This window comes from Squalius cephalus, assembly GCF_949319135.1.
Source record: "Squalius cephalus genome assembly, chromosome: 22".
NCBI lineage: Eukaryota > Metazoa > Chordata > Actinopteri > Cypriniformes > Leuciscidae > Squalius > Squalius cephalus.
In genome coordinates this window covers 18,073,219-18,089,240 of record NC_137143.1, presented here as the reverse complement: position 1 = coordinate 18,089,240, position 16,022 = coordinate 18,073,219, and the positions used below count along the sequence as shown (strand labels likewise).

Genomic DNA, 16,022 nt, shown 5'->3' with positions numbered 1-16,022 from the left:
TCCTGACTGCTCTGCTGTCCATCTCTCCCTGTGGGTGTTTCCGAGTGACCTCTTCCTGATCCGCTGCATACTACTGTTGCAGGTCCATTAAATCAGTGGCTTCTCCAGCTCCATCTGGCATGTTAAAAGCTGAACATTCTCTACAGGGAGGCAAAGATGGAGCTCCGAGTGCACACTGTACCCGTTCTCCATCAGCACCTTGAGATCCCGTCCATGTCGATATCTTAGATATTAATAAACCCATTAATGGTGCATATCCTGTGTCTTTTCAGCCCACCTCTACAAAGTGCAGCTCTATCAAACGGTTAGGAGATCATCCGTAAACCCGGGTGCACCGTGTGCAAGCCCTGTTCGTTTGTTGTCGGGTCATGGCCGTTTGAGGGGACGTTTTTCTGCTCTGTTGAAATATTCATCCATCTGTATCTTTGGTTGACAGGAAAGCGTAGTGTTTGTGTGTACGCGTGGGTATCTTTAGACGCACATACACAGACTGTCTAACATGCCCTCCGGCTTTTTCTAATGATTTCAATAACCTTTTATTAAGGACAGCAATGAATCATTGAAAGCCATCCTTTTTGAAGTAGTTTGCAATTAAGGTTCCTCTAAAATGATACTCTGACACCTGCGGTGTGAAAAAGTGTGAGAAATTAACTCATTTGATTCAGTGTCTGCATGATTCCAAAGCACATATAACGAAAATATCAATAACTGCCGCATACAGTGCTTAAGGAACGTCCTTTGGAGTAGATAATCAAGATAAACAAGTATGAAAGCAACCATTTTGGTACTGACAAGCACAGAGTTATAGAGCAATCATATTAGCTTACGTACAAGCGGCTAGCGAGATTTGTTTTTAATCTTCAAATCAATTCGATTCAAATCAGTATAGCTGCAAAATATAACTTCTTAATTAGTATTTCTGGCTTGGTTTCTACTAAAAATATCTAATCATCCGTATAATAATGTAAAATAACACAATTATTTACATTAAACAGCATATAAATCAAAACTGCCTAATGATACTGAATGAAATGTCGACCCAGGACGAGTTATAGGACTGTGAAGCACTGGGGGGTGTTGATGGACTCGATCTACTCCATCTTTGTTTTGATCATCATTCTGAATTCGATCCAGACGTAATCTTTGACAAACATATGATGCTGCAACGTGATCTCATGAGAATACGTGTGTATTTTTACGTAAAGTGTAGTCTACCATACGTACATTTATTTACGTTTTATACACACAGAAACGTATAATACTGACGTATTTACAGCACTAAAACGTATAATATTTACGTATTGACAGCAAAAAAACGTAATTTATTTACGTATAAACAACTTTACCGACGTACAAATTTGTACGTATTCATATTTAACTTATATTAAAATCGTGGCATTAATGTTTTGACTCTATTGCATTCATTTGTCTTATCAATTAAATTTTCAGTCGCATTAATTAATACAGTATGTTACTCATAAATAATAACATTTCGCTCTGTTCGTGCCTTCTGCTGCAAACTCGTTTCGGAGGATTAGCCTAACTTACATGGTGTTAAACAAGAATACACTTTAAAACCTTAAAAATTCCTTCTTTAATCGTTTAACCATTTTGTAATATTTGGTTTATTTACCGTGAGACACAAAAGGCGTTTTCTCCTAGACCCATAATACACTAAAACACAACATAAATTCACAAAAGACATCAATTTTATTAGCTTGGTGTAATCCAAATCATTAGAATCCATGCGTTGTTTGCAAGAAACAGATCCAAATTCATCCCTTTATCCAGTGATCTTCATAATTTCTCAGCAGCAGCGACCGTAAACGTCAAATCCCGACATCCCGCACTTGTTGTGAATTCAAATTCAAAAATTGCGCCCGAAGCATTACGACATGTTTTACGGCAGTGATATCAAACGCTCATTGGCTCTCGCATGCTTCGTCACAGATTGCGACATGCCGTGTTTAAGTTGGTGTACTACATTTTGAAATGGAGAAGCGCGCGCGCCTTCACAGAGCGAACAACGAACCGAAACCGGATTAACATTTTCATGGATTAATAACTTCAATTCTGCTCTGTAACGTTACCTCATACAAAACTATTATATACTGCCAGAGAGGACTGCGACACATCGTCATGTGAACGACTTTTGGTACCGGTTTTGACATTTTCTCACTAAATAAATTATGTGATTAAACGTGTATGTCTGTTGTTTTTCTTTATAATTGTAGCCTTACGTAGTTTTAAGAAATTGTTAGATTTGGGGGTAACGTTAAGGGTAGGATTAGTGGCTCAAACTATCTTTTAATGCTATATTGTTAATAAAACTGCCATTTCCCTACACATAACGTTATGTCCATTACGTTTTATCCTTTTAATATTGTCTAAAATGGGTATGTTTAGGTGTGGGAGTAGGGTTAAGGGATCTTACATTTATAATCTATAAAATGGTAAAAGGGGAAATATACAGATATCTTTATGATATGAAATATTCGTAAATAGTTTACGTTTTTTAGCTGTAAAAACGTAATAATGTTACGTTTAAACGTTGCAGATACGTCCATATTATACGTTTCAGCATCTATCCAAACGTACAAAAAAGTACGTTTTCTATCTTTGAAAATGACGTATTAATACCTACGTATTAACAATGAGACCAGGCTGGATTTTTTCAGCTTTTTGCTCAAAAAGTTGGGAAACTTACCCACATTCTAGTGTTGATAAAAAATAAATAAATGCATGAAGCTATAATAAAAGTTTTTCTTTTTGTTTTTATTTTTTTAAGCAGAGGCCCTGCTCTTTCTTTTGATATTGCATGTTCAGATATTCATACAACAAAATATTCTGGGGGCCATGAAACTTTTGTGAAAATGATCAAAAACGCTGGTGGAGGCTGGCCACTTTTTTTTTCTGTTATTCGGGATAGTGTCTACCCTCGTGTGACATTCACTATGTATTGAATGGTGAATGAGTGCATGAGTGAATACAAAAATAGTCATTTTGAATGGACATGGGCAAACATTTTCATTCTCTTTCCACAATGATAGTGCCTCTCTCGTGTGTCTTGGCATCGTGTTGATGCTCCAGTCATTACTATATCAACTGGTGTACTATACTAGATGTTGTCACTGTCCGATTATATTACTTACAAAATGATTGTTCATATGGTTTGGATTGACGGTTGTGGGCAACACCGGCACAGCGGTCGCTATGATGCAATAACAGTCTTCTCCTCTGAAGTTCACTTCCCTACACGATGAGCCACACAGCAGCATGAGATGCATTCCAACAGCCCGAGTGTTCTTGTATGAAGGAATCAAACCCTCTCAGATCATTTATAAATGAGCAGGCTGGCTGGGGTCTGCAGTGCGAGACGTGATTTGGCGCCATAATCTCCTCTGCCTCGTCCAGATTTTGGCCTCACACAGGATGTTGCTCCAGAACAAGAAATCTGCTGTAATCTTGGGTGGAAAAACAATCCCCCATCAGCAACTGGCATTTAAAAAAAAAAAAAAAATAATAAAAATTAAGTAATTCCATAATGTACGCAGATAAAATGGTGGAGGGGCGCTGGACTGGCATGTAAGGGACGGTATAGAGCTGGATCAGTATATTTTTTTGGACTTTGGTATATATGATCCTGGCTTCTTGATACCTTAGGCAACGGATAAACAGCCTAAGGGGACTGATGAAATGAAAACACTTAGGCAGTCAGTACATCCAATAATTCAATCTCAATCTTTTGTTTTTTTTTTACTATTTTTATATGTGTACTATTTAAAAAAATAAAATCAAAAGTTCATTGTGCATTTTAATTCATTCCAACAATTTGGTCTTAAAAGTAAACAAGTGTAATATCTATTCAGTGAGCAGTGTTGGGGAAAGTTATCGCGTTGGTAACAATATCGCGTTACTCCCTTAAAAAGTAACTAATTGCGTTACTTAGTTACTTTTTTAGAAAAGTAATGTGTTACGTTACTTTTGCGTTACTTTTTTTCTCCACCTGGGCTGGGCTTGTTTTTTTACAACAAAAAAGTTACATTTTTGTGCAAATGTAAAGACACTTTCACACCAAAAGTGAAATAATGAGCCTCAGGCTGAGGGAAATGCAAATTCACGCATGTTTGCATAGTATTCTGATTCTGCATTTCACTGATTTTATTCATTTTGAGGAATATTGAATCTTTTCTTTTTGCAAAGGAGATGAGTAAATGCACGCTCACATTTAGTCTAGAACCACAATAACCCTCATGTTTACACACAACGCCTCTGCACTTCCATTTCTCTCAATATGGGGACAAGAGAGCTGTCAGTCAATAAATGGGAAAACAAAGTAACTTGCATTACTTATTTGAAAAAGTAACTCAGATGTTTTGTTGTACATTTTAAAAGTAATGCGTTACTTTACTAGTTACTTGAAAAAGTAATCTGATTACGTAACTCAAGTTATTTGTAATGAGTTACCCCAAACACTGCCAGTGAGTATATCAATCCTAATCCTAATTTTAATTATATAGTAAGTTCATGTAGTTAATTACTATTACCTAGTACTTAATTGTATAATTACACTGCAACAAGGACACCTTAAAAAAAGTGTAACTCCTAATAAATAAATAAATAAATGAATGAATGAATGAATGAATGAATGAATGAATGAATGAATGAATGAATGAATGAATGAATGAATGAATGAATGAATGTAATTTTACCGACCCCAAATTATGAACGGTAATGTAGAATGAGCAGGTGTGTCCAAACTTTTCAACGGTATAGTGTGTATGTCTAATTTCCCAATGTCATTTAAAGGATGTCTGCTCATATTTACAGTAATTGAATAATATTATCTACAAGTGACTTCTAGCAGTTGGCTTCCTCCTCTCAACTCTGTGACTGACAGGATGAACATGAGCTCTGCTGAGAGATGGAAACTCAGATTCTGTGCGGTCAGCAGGAGCGAGGGATTAAGAGTGGAGGGCTTGCTGAGGAGAGGAAAGAAAAAAGTGGAGCAGATGCTTTCCTTTGAGTTTACACACAGTCTGCTCGGTGACCTCTGCTCACGCGTGGACAAAGTTGGCTCAAACATGGCTCTAAAGTGTCATGAAGTCTACAGGAATAAGAGCGAATCTGCAACTGCAGTGAACTAAAAAAGTGCTCGCTATCAGAGAAGCGGCGTGACAAGCTGTTGGAGACGAGGACTGTGAGAGACAAGAAACACAAATATTATAGATAATTTGAAATTAAAATGGACTTTTATTGTATGAAAAAAATACTCCACATACTTTTGGCCATATGGTGTATATATTAGACATCCAAATAGATATACATCATAAAGTCTAACCGACTCTCATATTGAGCATCAAGGTAGGAGTGAGGACTCCCAAACTACCGTTTCCTGAGACATGTCATGACAGACATGCTTTATAAGACCATAATCATAACAATCATCCATGGTGGGCTATTTTAACTATATTTTATCACTTGTTTGGTCTCTGAAAATGCCCTTCTGAAACTATCCTTGGAATCCTCATTACTTGTTAAACATATCTACATTATAAATGAGATGGTGTGTGTACAGTCTGAACTAGATGCAGTTCAGGCCTGGAGAACCATACACTTCAGTTTGACACTGGCCTAGAGCCGGCCTGAGGCTGCCACACATAATCTTCAACCGTATTCTCACTTTCATTATTTATCCATTTAGCTCTTCCGGCTAGACACTGATCCGGGACTTGCTCTTTTTATTTATTTTTACCCTGAATCTAATCTTAGCCAGTTTGATGGAAATGACAGAACAGGTCTGGGATCAGAATTAAGAGCACCATTATGAGCAATGTCCTAAAATCCTTGGCTGGGCAGAAATCCAGAGCTGAATACACATAATAACTCAGCATGTGAGACAAACAGAAAGAGGGAGAAAGAGAACATTGCACTTGGTTTGGCATTTAAGGCGGTACTACAGTTTCTCTCTTGGCAACTTATCTTACCCTCTTTTGTCTGGAGAGTAAACATCTTTATTTACCCCTCTTTTCTCTTTGCAAAAACGTGTTTTGTCAGACTGAAAAGGAAGGATGTTTGTTGATTTCCCCCCTCTTGTATTTTTCCTCTCTCTGACTAAATCTAGCGACTGTATAAACTCTTAAACGATTTAAACTATTTTGCACGCTTTGACACGGTAGGCTGGAGCTTACAGAATTTGAGCATGAATTCAGAAGTTAAACTGCTGATGATCGTTTGTACAAATATATTAATTTGGTCTTTGGAATTAAATGAAGAAGAAGAAGAAAGGCCAGTACGGGTGGTCTTTCACAGAGAGATAATAATATTTTGGCAGAAAACCTACTCTATTCATTTGCATTCTGTCCATCTGTATGTCATCTTGCAGAGCACTGTTACAACTTTCTGTATTCATACCTGGATGTGGTGCTTAAATGATTAAAAATACATTTAAAATATAATTCATACCAAAAAAATCCACTAAAGCAAAAATTTGAGTTTAAATTACACACACTATTAAGTTAATGTAATGATCAACAGTATTAACTAAACAAAATAATGCTTGCAACTTTTAATTAAAGCAATAAATTCGAATTTAACATGTAATCATGTGTTTATTTAAGATGTGGTAACAGGTGAACTTTAATTATAGCATGTATAAAGAAATTAATGTATTTTCTATGATGAACATGTTTTCAATTTCTGAATTTAAAATTCAATTTGATAGTTTTGGGGGACAAAAAAGGTCCTGATATCATAATAAAGAGAAACAACTCATTAAATGAATTAAATTATGGAGTAGTATAAGTAGTTTTGAAAAAAAAAAAAAAATAATAATAATTTGGGAAAAAGCAGGACAGGGGTGGGGGGTGGGGGAATGATATCATAGAAATAACCTACAAAAACCTTAATAACTTTGTGTGAATGTCATATCTTAAAATATCTTTCTTGACAAGGCAAGGTTAGTTCAGGATGTAAAATGTCATGTGAACATTATCACAAAACTGTATCATATTTATCAAATAAATATAAATATAAAGATATTTTAAAAAAATGCCTTTTACCATGAAAAAAACATTTTTTTTTAAAAAATATTTTATGTATTCAAGGTATAAGGAAAATATGTACACGTATACACAACATGACATATTTATAAAAAAATATATAAAAAAACAGCATGAATGCAAATATTACCTTTCTAAGAACTGAGCACATGCATTTAAAATGAGATTTTAAAAATGTTTTCTTTTCTTTATCTTAGACCCTCTTAAAGGGTTAGTTCACCCAAAAATGAAAATTCTGTCAGTAATTACTCACCCTCATGTTGTTCCAACCCCGTAAGACCTTCGTTCATCTTCGGAACATAAATTAAGATATTTTTGATTAAATCTGAGAGCTGGATCACTCCTCCATAGGCTGCTAGGTGACCGAAACTTGCTGGCCCAGAAAAGTTATTAAAGAGATCGTTAATATAGTCCAAGTGACTCCAGTGGCTTAATCTTACATATCAAGCGACAAGAATACTTTTTGTGCACAAAAACAAACAAAAATAACGACTTTATTCCACTATTCATTTCCTTCTCTCTGGGCCTCTAGTTGGTTCATGTAGTGTTTTTGCGTAGCGCGTCTGTGTTACACGTCACCACATAGGCTCACAATTGGCCGAAGCTGGTCATGTGTGTGATGCGTGATGACGTATAACACAGACGCGCAGCGCAAAAACACTACGAGGCCCAGAGAGAAGGAAATGAATAGTGGAATAAAGTCGTTATTTTTGTTTGTTTTTGCGCACAAAAAGTATTATCGTCGCTTGATATACTTAAGATTAAGCCACTGTAGTCACTTGGACTATATTAACGATCTCTTTAATAACTTTTCTGGGCCAGCAAGTTTCGGTCACCTAGCAGCCTATGGAGAAGTGATCCAGCTCTCAGATTTAATCAAAAATATCTTAATTTGTGTTCCAAAGATGAACGAAGGTCTTACGCGGTTGGAACAACATGAGGGTAAGTATTTACTTACAAAATTTTCATTTTTGGGTGAACTAACCCTTTAAATGTCTATTGTAGTATTCAGAGAGGGGGCAGAAACCGAGGCAGTGCAGCATCAGAGAACAAATAATCGGCTTAAGAAAGTCATGACTGCAAGTGTCTGGTCAGCAAGAGGAAGTTCTAATACTTTATAGACCCTATTCAGCTATCCCTTGTCTATCAATGCCCTTTTTTTTCTTCTTCAAGCTCAACATGTCCAAGATCAGTGCGATTGCATTGTTGCAGGGCTTTATCTTATCTCTCACATTCTGCTGTGCATGAAAAACATAACAGAGAGAGGAGAGGGATATCTGTCTGTCTATCCATTTGGCTTAAACAATGACATACAATGGCATCGGTAAGTTTGACATCACCAGGTGTCAGTATAAGTTGACTGCCAGATCGGTCAGCACTTCAGTTGTAAAATGCACTTGACACTCCACTTACTGTATGTGAACAGAACAGGATTTAGCACTCAGAACATTGTACTTAACCGCAGCAGGTGACCATGAATATATGAGAGATATATATAAGAGATGAAAAATGAGTGAAACAGTGTCTACACGTATAAGCATACATTTGTCTGAACATGCTGAGTATTGCTGAGGCCAAGCGTCTAATACCATGCTGGAATCTAATCACATCTTCAGAACAGGCACTGTAGAAGCGCAAGGATGCAATTACTCTCCCGTTGACAAGCTCATCCTCTGTAGCTCGAACTAATGACATTAAAATTGACCGAATGTGGTTCACTTGCAAGTGGTATTACTGTAAGATTAGCACTGGCCAAATTGATACAGTGTCATCTCCTCGATCTCCCTCCAATGCAAATATGAGATTAGAGAAAATGTGAGAAATACACTCCCTCTCCCTCTCTCTAACGCAGCATCTGTTTTTCCAGCTGGGTGAGCGGGAATGTATTCATGAAGTGCCATCAAACCGCCTGCAATTATTTTGCTCATTTAAAGGTCACGTTATTTAGATTACAAATCTGTGCTGAACCTCCCACACTGTTTTTAAGGCTGTTTTCACACTGGTTCGATTGCTTGGTTCAAACCCGGATTCAATTCCACCACCCTAACCTCGCAGGTCTCTTTTTACATTGTACATTTTTCATAAAACCATCTAAAGTGTTCATGTCTGCTACCTCAGATTTAACGTTTTATCTGTACATCAGTATCAGGGAATAACATTATAATCTCGTTCACGGTAGAGAAAGCTGCTTTCATGTGCAAAAATAACTGTGAAGACTTGAATGTAAACACAGCTTTTGTGTCTTTATCAGCCTTTCCATATATAATCTGGTCCTGATAATCATCACAAATACTCACTGCTTGCTCCATTTCTGTAAATCCGTTTTCATGAATGAATGACTCTCACCCGTTGCTCTATAGTTTTCTTCATCAACAGCCGCTTGCGCCCCCTGCTGGTGTGTGGTCGACAAACAGCTATGCACTGTAAAAAGTGAATAGTTGGATCAACTTAAAAAAATTACTTCAATTGGTAACACCTAAAGAAATTAAGTTTTCTCAACTTAAATTATCATGTTTTATCATGAAAAACGTGATAATTTAAGTTGAGAAAACTTCATTTCTTTAGGTGTTACCAATTGAAGTAATTTTTTTAAGTTGATCCAACTGTTCACTTTTTACAGTGTGGAGATTATCAATCGGCGATCTACTGATATTCCTGCCCTTCCCGGATGTCAAATGTTGAATTTTCTGTCGAATTTCAACCACTGAATTTGCGGAAAGCGAATTTGCAAAGCGAAATAAAATGGACCGAAAAGTGCCGAATATTATAGGTTGTATTTTTAAACAGAATGAATTGGAAGTGAAATCTGAAAGGTGAATATGGATTATTGAATTTTTAATAATGAAAACGTGTGTGAAATGTTTTGAATTGAAATATTCACAGCTTAAATGTACAACCATGTTGAATTTCAGCCCATTAAAATGCAAGCAGGGTCAATGCAATGCATATTTTTTCCAAGTAGTGCAATTCAACAAGCTTTTTCGTTTCAAAAACATTTGTCATTATTTTACTTCCATAAGCGTCTTTCTCTGTAACTGTGAAAAGAAGTGTCACCAAGTATAGAGTGTGAGGAAGTGTTGGTGCTAAATGCACTGACGCTTCCACACGTGTGCGGAAAGCTTAATAGGAGTTGTGAATAAAGGCTGTGCGCACGTGTGAACTGATAAATGTTCAGACCTCGGCTCTACACGTGTGCCATTTGAGTTTATTTGTCAGGTCGTAGCTGTTCGTTTGAAGTTTGCTGAAGACGCACTTTTGCAATTCATCTTAGAAACTTCATCCAGCACAATATTTAATGTGACGCTTATCCACATGGGTGGCTTATTTATTTGGGCTTCAGTGGATCACAGCCCAGATAATGGAAACGGAAATACTGGCGCCTTGCAAACTCAATAGGCGGTGTAATTCCTCTCTAATGTTACGGAGATATGTTTAAAAGAAATACAATTTCACAGTTAAGCGATGTGTAAATAATGAACCGGAGAGCTTCTGTAGAGTTTTGTTTTCTTTCTCTTTTGCTCTTTCTAGAGAAGTGTTTGTCTGTAAAAACATCTCTGCACTGCAAAAGGTTGGATTCTTAATTGTACTGAAAACAATTTAGGATTATCTATCACTTTCTTAAAACATAAGACATTTACTTGTTACTTTAGGCTACAGCAAAAAAAAAAAAAAAAAAAAAAAAAATTCCTTCATGTTTTCAGAGAATGTATCTTGAATGTTTTTCATACTCATTTATTTTTTATTTTTTAATCATAAATCTAAAACATCTTTTAAAGGGGGGGTGAAATGCTATTTCATGCATACTGAGTTTTTTACACTGGTAAAGAGTTGGATTCCCATGCTAAACATGGACAAAGTTTCAAAAACTAAGTTGTACGTTTGAAGGAGTATTTTTGTTCCAAAAATACTCCTTCCGGTTTGTCACAAGTTTCGGAAAGTTTTTTTCGAGTATGGCTCTGTCTTACGTAAGATAGGGCGGAATTTCCTTATATGGGTCCTAAGGGCACTTCTCCGGTAAGATCGCGGCCGCGCGCGCACTCGTAGACTAGAGCAAGAGAGTGAAAGCAGTTCGCCATCAAAGCGCCCTGCCCGGCTTTTGGGAAGTCAATGTCACCAAAGAAGTGTGTTTTTGGTTGCCAGGGCAAGACAACCCTGCACAGATTCCCAAAGAACCCAGCGTTAAGGAACCCGTGGATGGAGTTTGTTTTTCTGAGCATAAACGGAGTTGTGTAAGACTTTTGTTCCCTGCATTTCGACGATGATTGTTTTATAAACAAAGCCCAGATCTACGGATTTGCAGATCGTCTAATGCTTAAGGATCGAGCAGTCACAATGATAAAGGTTCGCGGTCGTGCGTTGGAACCGGACGGTGAGTAAAACTGTTTGTTGAACAAATGTCTCTGTGTGTTGTCACTAGCTTGGCGCGTTAGCACAGCTAAGCTTCGCCCACACGGCCCGCCCCCAGCCGCTCGTTTTTTTCCGGAAAGACTCGGTACAGCCTATCTTTATGTTAAAAATTTAATAAAACAAAATACTTTTTGGAGATATGAAGGATGCAATATTACTCTATAGGTACTCAAGATTAACAGGAGATTGAGTGAAAATGAGCATTTCACCCCCCCTTTAATAAATCTTTTATCTCTAAATCTAAAAACAACAACTTGCCAATGTTTTAAGAAATAATAAAATATAATATACTAAAAATTGAAAATGGTCTAAAAAACTAATTTATCTTATGCATTTATGTTTCCAAATTAAATGTATCTTCAAATATGCCTAGATATATATTTTTTTTTTTTACAAAAAAAGACAAATAAAAATAGAAAAAATAGAAAATGCTATAATGTAAATCAGCAACAAAACAAAACAAAAAACAAAAAATGCAAAACAAAATGCAAAGCAAATCAAATAAATAAAAAAAACTAAAAAAGCTAAATGCAAAGCAAAGCAAAAAAAGACTGAAAATATGCTATGTAAATCAGAACATCTTTGTCAACAACAAGATAAAAACTGCAAAACAAAATGCAAAGCAAATCAAAAACAAATCGAAAAAATTAAATCTAAAGCAAAAAACAAAAAAACAAAAAAACAAAAAACAAACTAAAACTAAAAATGAATAAAAAAATCAATGTTGAACATAAACGAAGACCTTCGGGTCGAAACGTTGCTTATTTTAATCAAATATTTTTTTTTGTTTTTGGTTGTGCACATATTACTACTACGAATTCATAAACATTGTGACCATAAAACATTTTATAAACAGTGATGGTATGCCAACCTCTCAATCAAACACAGTGCACACTGTAGGCGTATGCTATTTGATCCAAGAGTACTTATTTGACCAAGATAGATACAGAGAGATCAAACATATATGTCTGACTTTGCAGACAGTCTGCACATCTGAATTTGTTATTCAGGCTTTATGCTTTAAGTTCAGGTTTCAGTGTGGAAAGCTCTGTGAGGAGGCTTCACGGTCTCAGAGCAGATGAATATGTAGCTGATGTACTGGCTATTAAGTTTTAACTTGATTTGATGCTCATTTGTTTGATGTTCCTAGAATTCACAGATGTTGTTTATCTCCTCTTTAAGAACTAGCGGCAAGTGTCATAAACCTTCTGTCCTTTACAGTTATTTCATTCATTCAGCAGTCAGTCCTTTCCATCAATTAGTACAAAACAGGGTCTGAAGTACTTCCCCCGCCCCACAAAGTGCAGTGAAAAGAGGTGAAATAAATTGTTAATTTGACCTTGTTATGGCCATAACAAAGTTGTGCTGTTTTATATTCAGTTCATTTAATATGAGGTTTGACATTTTTGCAAACTTGTTTTTAGGACATGTCTAACTATAACTTAAAATTGTGGTTATGTGATTCTGTACTTTTCGAACAATAATAATTTAAAATCAAATAAACAAAACTATGACATAAAGGTACATTGTCGCAACTTCCAGAGTTGCAACTTTAATCTAAATGACTGATATTTTCCATCAAATAAAGAGATTCTTCTTAAAGTAGTAAGAAACCATATTAATGGAAAGTAACTGTCTTCTTTATTCACAGGAGCTGTCCAACATGTCATCTAATGTGATTTGTGCACTGTTTTCTAAAGTTATGAAATGTCTCTGTACCTTATAGTGTCCATGTATCCAAATGTCAACGCATACATGTTCATTGAGTGAGTGAACCACCAAGTATGACAGCACATTAACACACTGACAGCGCCAGCATTTTGACGTGTTTCTGACACTTCTAAAAATAATCTTGATATTGTGCTTGTCAAGCCACAAAGATGAAGATGTGCTCACAAATATATTCCTGACAGATATGTGCACTCATTTGTGAGCCACAGTCATGAATCCGTAACAAGTATGCAAGGACACAACCACACATAAGTACAGTGTCATATTAATGAATAGACTTAATGTATATTCAAGATATGATATGGGAACATATGTTTATATCTTATGGTATATCATGCATTCATGTCATTACTTTGCCTCTAGGTAATTAATTAATGAGGCACTGGACACAAAACAGCCTAATTTAAGTCATTCCTCTGTTTTGGAATGACAGTCTATATTGTCATTCTTGATAAACACTAACCACACTGTAAAAAATTGTATGATCAAAAAGTTATGACAACATGTGTTTAACAACTTTTTTAAGTTATAAAAGATTCAACAATTTTTTTAAAGTCAATTTAATGTATTTTAAGTTGAAATGACTTAAATATCCAAGTTGATTTTACTTAAAAATGTAAGGCAGCAACTATTTTTTTTTACTGTGTAATTTCTCAGAGAAATGCACAATGTATTATACTCAAATATACACTAACGTTGATCAATACGATTTTTTAAAATGTATTTGAAAAAAGTCTCTTATGCTCACTAAGTCTGCATTTATTTGATCAAGATAGCTATTTCTATCCAACATTAAGACAACTAGTCATTCAAGTAACCTGCTGACTACTTTGTAGTTTTGTACATCCCTATTAACAACTACTATCTGAATAGCAAACACTCTTTACGAGTCAGAGGATGTCTTTTCTTTTTTTTAACCACTGAGAGACAGAAGCAGAGGGTAATAAAAGACAAGAAGTTGACAGGATAGGGCCAGTGAGCAAGGTAAGAGGTTTCAGAGCTATTGTGTGCCCCAAAACTGACAGTAATGAGAAGTTTGAGGCACCGTGCGATTCCATCTTTGGTAATCCATGCTGCATATTCTGCCTTAGAGGATTATGGTTCCTGGTGTCATCTTGACATTTTTGTCCCATACAGATACTTAGACAGCAGAAATTATTTTGCACAGAACATAAAATCACCCTTTTCAGTCTTTAAAGTATACAAAAAGGAGACAGCCTTACTGTAACAGTTCGTATTACCTAAGATATGTCAAAAGGACTTTATAAGAACTTTAATGTCTATTTTATGAGCACTCCTCCACCTCTTAAGTGCAACGCATGACTCATTCCACTTGTAACTCTGATATCCACAGAAGACGAAGATGATGATAAATCCAAAGTTTATTAAACAAGTACTAACAAAAGAGCCAACAATGCGAGACAGTGTGCTAAACACAAACAATACCGGACCAAGAAGTGAACACAAGGAGGAACTTAAATACACAGTGATGATGATGTGCAGGTGCAGGTGATCAGGTGATGGCTGATTGAGTGCAGGTGGGAATCATTAGGAATGGTGGGAAGTGTAGTGCCGTTGAGGTGTGTGACACTACCTCCCCCTACTGGAAGGCGCGACCTCGTGCCGTAGATAGACCAACTGCGGAGGGAGGGAGGGGGCTCAGGAAGAGGACGAAGAGCAGGTGAAGGGCAGACAGAAGGCAGGAGGGACCAGGGCGGAGCAGACGGAGGGAGGAGCCATGGTGGAGGCAGGGCTGGCGACTCCAGGGGGCCGACTGACGGAGGCGGAGCAGACGGAAGAGGATACTCGGACGGAGCCAGAGAGCCGACGAGCCAAGGTGATGCTGAGGATGCCGAGGGACATGGGGTGCCGAGGGCTCTGGCGACCGAGGTGCAGGCGGGGATCCAGAAGGCTGCGGTGGAGCCGGAGCGACAGAGGACCAAGGTGGAGCTGGAGGGAGTGAGGAGCCCAATGGAGCCAGAGGGACGAAGGGACAAGGCGAAGCCAGAGGAGTGTAGTCCCGAGGTGAGGGCAGGCCGACGAACGACCAAGGCGAAGCCGGAGGGACGAGGGAACCCGGCGGAGATGGTGGACTGATGGGCCACGGTGGAGATGAAGGAGGTAGGAGCCAAGGTTGAGCTGATGGATCGACGGGCCGAGGTGGAGTCCTGGTCGTGGAGCCTGGAGGGGGAGACCGGGGATCCACCGACCATGCTGGAGCTGAAACCTGGTAGACCCACGTAGTGGTCACCTCACTGAAGGTGGAATGTGGGTGAGCTGTGTGGCTAGCAGGAGGTGGCGACAGTGTGGTTGAGGAGTGGATGATGGGAGGAGGTGGGAGAGGGAGGCTGGGTGGGAGTTCAGGAACAGGCTCAGGAACCATCTCAGGATCAGGCTCAGGCACAGATACAGGCTCAGGAACAGATACAGGCTCAGGAACAGATACTGGCTTGGGGACAGACTCAGGTCTGGGAACAGGAACAGTTCTTGGGGCAGGCCATCTTTGCCGAGGGCTCAGGCGGTGAGGCGGCGGCCATCTTTGCTGAGGGCTCAGGCGGTGAGATGGCGGCCATCTTTGCCGGGGGCTCAGGCAGTGAGGTGGCAGCCATCTTTGCCGAGGGCTCGACAGGCATGACGTGAAGAAGCTCTAGAAGGGTGGACTCGGCGGGACGAGACTTTGGAAGGGTGGTCTCAGTGGGACGAGACTCTGGAAGGGTGGTCTCGGCAGGACGAGACTCTGGAAGGGCGGTCTTGGCGGGACAAGACTCTGGAAGGGCGGCCATCTTGGGATGAAACTCAGGTACGGCGGCTGTCTTGGGATGC

General features: G+C 38.1%; 1 protein-coding gene across 3 annotated transcripts in view; it reads right to left on the bottom strand.

Moving 5' to 3' along the window:
- tafa1b (TAFA chemokine like family member 1b) overlaps positions 1-16,022 on the bottom strand; it is a 164,869-nt gene that overhangs the window by 81,064 nt on the left and 67,783 nt on the right. The gene's annotated exons all lie outside the window — the stretch shown is intronic.